Raw genomic sequence first — 11,669 nt, forward strand, 5'->3', positions numbered from 1 at the left:
TTCTGCTTTGTTCTTTGATTGGTTGTGACACCTCGGTTGTTGTTCTGTTAATACACTTGATTTTCACATTAGGTATTCCCTCGATTGGTGCGGTTGGTCTTTTCGGGCACTTTCTGCTCCATGCTGCGTGTTCTTCTGAGTTGCAAGCGATGCATTTTGGCGGCAGGGGAGATTTGCATGTTGAGGTTGAGTGGGGGCCTTGACATTTAGTACACTTTATAGGTTGCTTGCAGTCTTCGGTACGATGTGAATATTGGTTGCATTTGCCGCATGGGGCAGGCACAGGTGGTGGCGGTTTGCTCTCCACCACCCTGAACACACGGCCCAGAAATTGGACCATTCGACCATTCATCAGTTTCTCATATGTTGCTAGGTCTCCAGTAATTAGTCTAATCATATATGTCGGGGTGTTTCTGGCACGTGAGATTATTCTTTTGCAGAATCTTATTTTGGTCAACCCAATTTTTTCTAGATTTTGGCGGAATAAGTCATCGCTGATTTCGAGGTCCACTCCGGTCACAACGGCTGAGTAGGTGGGTCTTAAAAGGGGGTTGGCCGTTGAATTTGATGTGTTGAGGGTGGAATTTGGTGAAGAGGTGAGATTGAATGACGACACGGTTCCGCTGTTAGTCAGCGTCATCAGGCCGTTTGTTGTTGTTTTCTCATCATTTGTTTTGATACGGAAAGTTTTTTCAAGTTTGATAATTATGTCTTGATTTCCCGGAACCAGCTCCTCCCATCTGAGGGCGAACTCCAGTCTCGAGATTGTTGTCTTTAAGTACACCGTGAATGTGTGTGATTTGTTGATAAGTGGTTTTTTTCCCGTGACCTCAATTGTTGTTTTTGTTTTAGGTGATGTTAGTGTTGTTTCTGAGGTTGTTGGTGTTGATGTTGTATCCATATTATTGGTTTCGGCAGTGGTTTGTCTCTCGAGAGCTGGTCTTTTCGTTTCAACTCGAGGAGTGGTTGACGTAGTGGGTGCGGATTTTGGTTTCCTTCCACGTTTTTTCGCTCTAGGCACCTGAAAAGGCCCCTCCCGAGAGCCCTGATCCGATTCGGATTCAAAGGAACTCCCGGGGTCCATGATCCTTGAAGGAGAGCGCGAATATCTCGTTTATATCTATGCGTTTTACGGGTTGGGTTTTTAACTCGACCGCACGACGCGATAAGCTTGTTTATGTTTAGGCACTGCTATCAAGCGATACGTCCGATCCGTGCGAATCAGCCCAAATCTTCAAATAATCTAAAATTCATATTATGGGGCGAAAAGGCAAAAATATTTCTTTTGACGTACGACAATTAATTATTTTTCATCACGCTAAAGGCAGATCTTATCGAGAAATCGATAATTTGTTAAGTGTAAGTAAAAGTACAGTTGGTGATATAATTAGAAGATTTGTTCAAGAAGATCGTATTGAATCAATTCCGCAAAAAGGACGACCGAAACTTATTGATGAACGTGAAAGGCGTAAAATTATTAAACAAATTAAAATGAACCTTGGACTGAGTGCTCCTAAATTGACAGCTGATTCACTAGAGTACAGTAGCAAAAAAGTGCATCCTGACACAATTCGGAGATTATTAAAAAAGACGGGTACAACGGAAGAGTAGCCCGAAGAAAGCCATACATATCGGAAGTCAATCGCAAGAGACGTCTCGCCTTTGCTCATGAATTCGTTGTGAAACAGAAAACATACTGGGAAAGCGTTATATTTGCTGACGAAAAAAAATTCAACATTTTTGGATCCGATGGTCGCAAAATGGTATGGCGCAAAAAGAATGAAGAGCTAAAAATTAATAATCTCAGACCTACTATGAAACACGGCGGAGGGAGCATAATGGTTTGGGGCTGCATCTCAGCTGCAGGAGTAGGCGAATTAGTATTTATTGAAGGAAATTTAAATAAAGTTATGTACTTGGATCTTTTAAAACAAAATTTACTAAAAAGTGCTGAAAAATTAGGTATACGCGAAAATTTTAAATTTTACCAGGACAACGATCCAAAACATAAGTCGCGTTTAGTCCAAGAGTATTTATTATATAATTGTCCTAAAATATTAAATCCTCCTGCACAATCACCTGATCTCAACCCCATAGAAAATCTATGGGAATTTTTAGACCGCAAAGGCCATAGTAAGCCAATCAACTCCAAAAACGAGTTAAAACAACGATTAGTTGAAGAATGGCATCGCATACCTGAAGATTACATAAAAAAAATAATTGAAAACATGCCAAAACGGCTAGAACAAGTTATACAATATAAAGGCAATCATACGAAGTATTAATTTGTTTATATTAATTTTCCTCACAAATATTATGTTCCTGGTATGTGTCCGAATATTTTTGCGACAGTAAAATTATGCCTTGTTTTCTTTGTTCGATAGTATCTTTGTATATAATTTAATTTCAAAGATCAAAAATGTATTTACATATACTAGAAACATGGTTGTAACTAATGGTTATGCAATAAATACTGTTACTTAATAATAAGTTAGCAAAAAACTTAATATTTCCACAAATACCATAGTGTCCGAATATTAATGCGAGTCACTGTACTTTGATACTCACAATTTTTTTTAGTTTTAAATGTGAACTCTGTATTTTTTCTTTGTACAATGACTAAAAAATTGTATATATTAGTAGGGTACTCTATATTCCCAAAATTTCATTTAAATCTGTGATCCCAAACTCGCGTTCTCCCCTTGTTAGAGGTTTTACACACCTCACTATTCTCGGATTAAGTAAGTTCTTAAATAATATGCATGACAAGGACACCAGCACGTATAGACCATAGAGAGTGTTGTTTTTGTATAATAATTTTCATACAGTAATGTAGGTCAAGGCTTGCTTCAGAATCATTTCATCTGGATTAACCAAAGAATAATAATCACTATTAGGTACTTTGTCCAATACTGAAATGCCAACCCTAAGGTTAATGAAGCCACACAGGCAAGGATATTTCTGTAGTGTGCCGGGTTGGAATAACTATACACGAGGCATAAATATGACACTTTATTAACTTCTTGAAACAAGAGCGAAAATGAGGAGCAAAGACCTTTTTGATGTAAATGTGAGTGTCTGAGAAGACGTATCGAAAACGTTTTTACTAGTTCTGATTTTTCTGTGTAGACCTCTCCTATACAGGGTTATTCACGTCATGCTACACGGAATATTGCGGCTAAAGTATTTAATATTTCGAATTTTTCTTTTTTGCGATGTGTAGAACTCATATAGAGATATGTACATTCTAAAATTATTTTACTTTTATACAAGGGGTTGTAAATAAGTGAAAAATATCAAAGTTATGTTTTTTTGAATGGAACACTCAATATATTAGTCCCGTTTTAGATTCCTTGGGAAAAATAAATGTAAGTTAGATTAAGGTTTACCTACCCTAAACCTTAAGGATTTTGTAATAATTGAGATTTTGTAAAAATGTAGTGTAAATTTTGTTGGGACTGTTACTGGGTGTGAGTCTCGCGCTTTCTCGCTCACTGCACTCGCGCGACTCTAACTCTCTCTCTCTCCACCACTACCTAGACGGTACGTGGATCTTCCCGCATTGTCCGGCGAATTCGAGAAGGGTTAGGCCCTTCTAGAAAACACGGCCACGGACTATAAAAGGTTCCGCTGAATTTGAGATTAATAGGTTAATTCAAACTTGATGGTTGTCCAATTCATATTCATAGAACTGTAAGGAACTGGTTGGACCATAACGTTCCGGGAAGATGGATTGGACGAAGTGGGTCTGTCGCTTGGCCTTCACGTTCCCCCGACCTAATCCCGTTAGACTTTTTTGTTTGAGGATTTTAAAAAAAAAGTGTATGCAACTCCTGTGAAAAAAAGAGAAGAACTTATTGGCCGCATTAGAAATGCGTGTACTGAATTGAGAAGCCTTAATTTAATTATTGTTCTTCGATCCATTAGACGTCGGTGTGAATTATGTGTGAAACAAAATGGTTCATATTTTGAACACCTACTTTAAATTAAGTGAATTAGTTAACCGATTATTTAAGCAATGTCTTTAATTAAAATTATGTTCTATTTAATAAAAAATGCAAAGTTGTTACGCAACTGAGCCAGATACGAAAAAATGTCAAGAGACATTTTTTGTAGAGAATGAATTACTCATCTAGGGAAAAAAATGAAATTTGACTTTAGACAGGAGTGTATTAGTAATTTATTGAAATTTATGGTAGTAAAACCCCACAACTCCGGCACTGGTTGCTCATGGGCCGTGATATTATTACAGAATATGGCAGCATACAATGTGATAGTGTACACCAAATTTGGTTTAAATATCTCCAAAGGTTAGAGTATTATTATACATATATATGTCGGAGATTTATTAGTTTTTAAGATGTGTAAAAGTAACATTAGGATAGACAATAAGATGAAGGGCAGGCTGACAGGGCCATCTGAAGACAAAGCACTGTCGAACGAGGTCACTATTGCCACGGCGCGCTTAAGTGGCCATGTGTGCTAATTATTTGGGTGACACTAAACTATTGATTCCGTTGTAATAGGGACTAGCAGGTACTTTTCCCACGGTTCTGAAGGACTCACTAGAACTGGGAAAGTTAAGACGACAGGGACAAAAAACAGGCAGTTAATAAATTGATGGGAATAAGAGCGGTCGTGGAATAGTGAACTGGTTTGTCTGTTTCTTCTATCTTTCTTTTCCCTGTTAATAAAAAAAGCGATATACCAAATACAAAAAAATGGAGAATACCTCTCAAGTTACTCTGACATATAAATAATTTAACTTTTTCTTAAGTTTTCAACACCCGGTATCTTTAAAACGAAGTGTTTATGGGCCTATGTTTATATAACATTTTCTTCTTAAAATAAGTTTTTCTATTGATTGTTCAAGTCCTGCTACAAAAAAGTGGACCACCCTGTATATAGGTATGATACATATATGGACTTTGTTAACCCTCCGTTAGGCGCGTCAGCTGATGAGACGTCCTTAGTCGCTATGGGTCTGAGAGACCCGTGTTAATAAATATCTTATTTTTTGTAATTGTAATGCGTTTAAAATACAATCTAATGATCAACGATAACTTCCGTGTTTGTGATATACACAGTGCTTTAAAAAGCATAATTTACAACTATATTTAAATAAATTTAAAAAAATAAAAAACAGTTTTAACTAGTTAAAATTTATTTAGGTACTTTTTTTAAAATTATATTGCTTAAAAAAAACGAAAATTACTCACTATCTTCTGTTTGTATTATGATTTCTTCTTCTAAACAATTTTGACAAATTGTTCTTACGTGTCGACTCAAACACAAATAGACATTACATTTTTCGCACACATACTTTGTCTTTGCATCTTTTTGCGTTTCTTTATAGCACGGTTCACATCGTTTTCTTTTTCTTGTTAGTGTGGCAGCTTGAGGTTGTTCCTCTCTAGCTGACGTTTCGGGCCTATATTTTGCTAATGACATTTTTAATTCGGGTGGCAAATTTGGAGTTTGTGACCTTCTTTCTAGTTGTTCTTTCAACAAACTAAAAACTAATTTTTTTATATATTCCCGCCGAAAAATATACTCATTTCCATTCCCCAAAAAAATTAGTCGTGAGTTAATCGCTGCCACATTCAACATGTGATAGAAAATTACCATTGGCCACCTTTTGGTAGATCTGGCTACATCATATGTGGCGCAGAGTTTATCTGCAATATCCACACCCGATTTAGTACTATTGTAAAAATCTATTATTTCGGGTTTTTTCGTAGTGTCATCGGCCACTTCTTCACAGGAAACATGTAGATTTGATAGCAACACAACTATTCTACCTCTCTTTGGACAATAAGGAACAAGAGTTTCGTTTTTGGAAAAACCAAACACACTGCTATATTGTAGGCGACTTTTTGGTGTAATAAAATTCGGCGGTAATTCTCTTCTGTTTTTTCGTGTCGATAGCTTTTTTTCTTCAAGTGCTTTCACTAGCTTCAGGCTCGTGAACCAATTGTCTGCCGTAATGTTTCTTCCACTACCATAAATTGATTCAGCAAGTCTTAAGACAACTTTTTCGGAAGAATTATCTGTTCTGAACGGTCCTTCTGGTTGTAGACCGCAATATATCTCCATAAATGCGATATAAAATAGTTTTGCATCGCATAAACTAAAAATTTTTATACCATATTTTGAAGGTTTTGACGGTATATACTGTCGAAAGCCGCAACGTCCACGAAAAGCAGGAAGCATTTCATCTACAGTTACATTTTGACCGAGAACATAATGTGATTTGCAATTTTCGTTGAATAGGGTGAATATTTGTCGTATGGCTGCCAGTTTGTCAGTTTCTTTCCTTTGTCTTCGTGTAGATCTATCATCGAATCGAATGCTCCTTATAAGAAAACGAAATGGTCTTTCTGATATAGTCATTCTAAAAAGGTCAATTCCTAGCCCATCACTTGCCCAAAAATCCAAAATGTTTTGATGATTTCCACGGAATACTCCTGCTAGATATAATAATGCAAAAAAAGCTTGCATTTCTATTACATCGGTTGGTTTACAATTTCGTTCCCTTACAAATTTTTTCCGTATACTGTCGATATATATATAGGTGTTTTCGACAATAATAGCAAGTATGTTATTGTCAAAAAATAGCTTCCAACAATCCAGTTCAGTGTTGGCACATTTTGCTTGTGTTCCGACGACGCCAGGCAAATTTACCAAAACGTTATGGAGTCGTGTTTGAGTCTGTTTCCAAGCTCTTTTTCTCCACTTTGTACCGTCTCTAGCTAAATGTCTTTTGATGAGTTACCGAACTTGTTACAATAAAATATTGACTTACCAGAATAATAATCAGCGTCGCAGTCAGAATCCTCTTCATCACCTTCTTCTCGACTGTCAATTTCGTGATCAGTATCAGAATCTACAAGCCTCTCTTCAACATAATCTTCCATTTCTGAATCATCTGATTCGTCAAAATTTTCGTCGGCAATGGTTACGCTTTTCTCCATTTCTTCAAACACCAGACGATTTAGTTCTTCAATATCATCAGTGCTATTCAAATTGAAACGTTTTTTGTCCATCTTTGTAAACACTAACACAAATTTAACTAAAATAAGCGAACAAAACAAAGAACTCTCGACCAAAGGACTTCGTACAACTGTAACGCGGCTAGTAGAAATGGGTATGGCACCCCCAAGACGGCGCCGATCAACACATCTCAAGAATTTATAGCGCAATAAAACACTTACCAGGGTATAAAACTAATGTAAACTATTCTTAAAATATCCCTTTGAGATGTCACGAAGCGACAATAATGTGGCTCCAATAGTTTTCCAACAATTAGCAAATAAAAACACTATGGGTCTGTCAGACCCATAGCGACTAATGGAGGGTTAAAGTACATTGTTAAAGTATATGATGTTGTTAAAGTACATGATAAGGGTAGTTTGAACTTTAAACAGTACTGAGACCTTTGGTTTCAATTAATTACAATTTTGATGATTTAGCAATATCAGATAAAGAAATTGTTTCTAAATAAATGTACATTCTAATTAGGTTGTAACATTGCCATTGGATGTCCATGAGAAAGTAATACAAGTAATGTAAGAGGAAAACACATAGGCGTAACCTGGGGTACATTACATAACGATTTTTTTCTTTATCTGCATATCTCGAGCTATGTTGGATACTCACTCAACTCACCACCTCTTATCCATGATAATGATTCTCTCGCCACTTGTAAGTTATTCACATTGACCTTGCCATTTGCAGAGTGAACGTGTTAAAATGCTAATTCCAAAAACCTCTTAAGTTTTACTTTTTAACTTATTTAATCAGTTAAAAAGCATTACCTAAGTTGATATTAACCCTCTGCAAAACTGCAGTTACGCTGCTATTGTTTTGCACACCACTGTATGTGTATGTACATACAGGGTTATTCCCCATATTTTTCCTCAACCCTAAAATCTTTATTTTTAGAAATAGAAAAAAATAGTTAAGACAAATGTTTTAGTTTTTATTGTGAATTATTAGAATCCGTCATCGGCTGAAACGAACGAGCTTCGTAAAGCTGTCAAAAAATGGCAAGTTGTGTTTTTTTTAATGGAACACTCTGTATATTTATACTTTTTTGGAATCTGCTCGCCTCCCTGATTCCAAATATATATATATGTCATACATTTGTTCTAGCCATGTGTCCTATGGACACGTTTAAAACTTTCGTTTTCAAATCAAAGTTGCCGTGGAAAAAATATTATTTAAAACATAAAAACTAGGTCAAATTTTGATAAAATTCAAATTATTTTAAAAGCCTTAAGTTTTAGGTATAGTAAACCTTATTAAAACAGACACTTATTTTGATCGGAGAATCCAAAAATGTAATAATATACAGAGGGTTCCATTTAAAAAAACACAACTTTGATACTTTTAGGACTTTTAGGACACCCTGTATAATATGAAAATAATTTTAAAAAGTAGCCATAATAGATCCACATATAGCCTTAAAGTGAAACCTTTTGAAAGCCTTGTATTTTAGCCACAATATTCCGCGCCGTATAGCGTGAATAACCCTATAAATAATCTACAAATTTAGCACATTAATACCTAAGAATAATAATAACGATAATTAGAGATGATTAATAAAAAAATGCATCTGTTTTAGATAATAATTGTTCAAAGTGTTTTTTTTTCATTTTTTTCCTTAAAACGTTCAAATATTTTCGCAACACCAATCACAATCAATCTATAGTGGATATATACTATGTACTATAGTGCGGACGTTAAAAGTTCCCACCCTCCCTTCTTTTTTCTGAACGGAACAAGATATCGACTTGGGGTCAATTGTGTTCGATTTAGGGTCACATCTACTACTTACATTCCGGTGAAGAAATGACATGTATCACGTGAACATCTTCGGAGAGAGCGCTGTCAACGCAATTTTTAAGTGAAAGGGGGTCACGTGATATACCGTTTTAAAGGGAATTTGATTTCCTTTTCAGCGAATTACTTTTTATTAAAATCGTTTCAGCGGTTGGAGAGAAAACAATAAATGATTTCGACTTAAATTTTGGACATTTATGTCGATAAATAAATTTCGTTATTTAGCAGAATTGAACAAGTTTCTAAGTTCTTATCAAAAATATTCATTTGGAATGCATGATTTTTACACTAACAATAATAATAATAAATTATAAAAATTAACAACAATTTAAGAACCCACGAACATGTTAAAACTCGAGAAAATAAATCAGTACATTTTTATTTTGTGCACATTTGAACAGCGTTCATTTAAAATTTTCAATATTATTTTATTGCTAAAATTCGAAAATGGTTCGTAGTCGTCCTTTAGAAGAGAAATGCGAAGCTATTCTGATTTTTGGAGAAGTTGGTCGTAATTTTCATGAAACAGAGAGGATTTCTAATGGAAAGTTTCCGGATAATCCTATCTGTTGAAAATACTATCGAAAATTGGTCTCAAAGTTTCAAAGAACTGGTTGTGTTATGAGACAAAAAGGATCGGGGCACAAAGCACTCTGCGAAGACCAGCAGCTGGATATTGTTGAATCAGTAGTTAGTGAACCCCAGCAATCAACAGTGAGTATAGCGTTGGATTGTGGTGTATCTACAACGACTGTTAAAAAGTACCTAAAGAAGTCAAAATTCCATCCATACAAACTAATCATTTTCCATCAATTGACCGAAGATGATTCCGATAGACGTTTGCAATTTTCGGAAACACTCACCAACCTAATAACTGAAAATCCAGGGTATGTTAAATTAATTTGTTTCAGCGACGAAAGCACTTCTTTTTTAAATGGCATCGTAAACAGGCAAAATGTCAGATATTGGTCCGCTGTAAATCCGCACGTCTTTCGTGAAGGTCATACGCAATATTCCCAGAGGGTCAATGTTTGGGCTGGTATATTAGGTGACCACATCATCGGTCCAATACTTTTGTGGGAAAATTTGACCGGTCCTCTGTATCTGGATATGCTGCAGATGCAACTTAATCCAAAAATTCTGCAAATAGTTCAAGACAATCTTGATGAATTTCAAATAGAAACGACCTTCCAACACGATGGAGCTCCTCCACATTTGTACAGACCGGTCAGGCAATGGCTGGACGATAATCATCCCGGAAAATGGATTGGCAGACGCGGACCTTGAGAATGGCCTGCCCGTTCTCCAGATTTAACATCAATGTATTTCTTTCTGTGGGGTTACTGAAGTCCAAGGTTTACTCGACTTAAACCACAAAATATCGATGAACTTATTGATAGAATTAGAGACGTGCGTGCCAATGTTTCTCCAGAAATTTTTCAGAATGCGAGGGCTGAATTTGAGAATAGATTGTTTTATTGCCAAGGAGTACAAGGTGAACATTTCGAACACTCATTGAAATAATCTTTACTTTTTTCAATAAAAGTTTTTCTTTAATAAGTTTTCGTATTTTATTTTTGAACTGCTGAACCGATTTTAATAAAAAGTAGTTTGCTGAAAAGGAAATCAAATTCCCTTTAAAACGGCATGTCACATGACTCCTCTTTCCGTTTAAAAAAATTGCGTTAACAGCGTGCTCTCCGAGTGTGTTCACGTGACACATATCATTTGTTCATCGGAATGTAGTAGATGTGACTTTAAATCGAACGCAATTGACCCCAAGTCGATATCTTGTTCTGTTCAAAAAAAAGTAGGAGGGGGGGGGCGACTTTTAACGTCCGTACTGTATATAGATGCTCAAATTAAATCTCTACAGAATATAATGAATGTCCAAAAAGATAACATTAAAAACGAGTTAATATTCACACTTCATTCAATAAAAGGCAAGTATATACACCTAAAGCCTGAAGATAAAGCAGCAGCCGATAAATCTCCTTTTATATTTGTGATCAAATCCTTAGATAGCGAACTAAATGACATATGAAATAAATTGAACGCACAAGAAATCGAGTTAATTCAACTTCGAGAGGTAATAGCAAGTTTGCGGAGAACAGTCTAAGGTTGTCGTCGACACGTCTAAAGAAAAAATTCAAATTGTTAATAAGTTATATAAACCTATTAGAAACAAATTTCCAAGACGACGTACTATCATTAAGGGAATAAATGATTTGTGGAAAGCTGATTTTGCACAAACGGACATGCACATAAAGGAAAACAAGAAATTTAAATATTTTCTTATTATTGATTGTTTCTCAAAGTATGTTTGGGTTGAAGCTCTCAAATAAAAATCTAATGATGAAGTTACTCAAGCCTTTTCTAAAGTTCTGAAAGATACAAATAGATCACCAAAAAATCTTAATACCGACCAAGGAAAAGAGTTTTATGGATGCCATTTTCAGAATCTGATGAAAAAATATGGTATTAATCATTATAGTACTTTCAGTCCTACGAAAGCAACCATTGCTGAACGCTATATTCGTACAATAAAAGAAAAATTGTACAAATATTTTAGTTTAAAGGGCAGTTATAAATGGATTGGTGTATTGCCAGAAATTGTGAAAAGTTACAATGAGAAAAAACATTCAACAACTAAAATAAGACCGATTGATGTTAACAAAAGAAACGAAAAAGCAATACTGTCGACATCGTATAATCATATTAAACTTCATACGACTCCAAAGAAATTTGCTATTAGAGATTTCGTGCGCATAAGCAAGATAAAACATGTGTTTGAAAAAGACTATTTGCCAAATTGGATTACTGAA

The sequence above is a fragment of the Euwallacea similis genome, chromosome 37 (genome assembly GCF_039881205.1).
Source record: "Euwallacea similis isolate ESF13 chromosome 37, ESF131.1, whole genome shotgun sequence".
NCBI lineage: Eukaryota > Metazoa > Arthropoda > Insecta > Coleoptera > Curculionidae > Euwallacea > Euwallacea similis.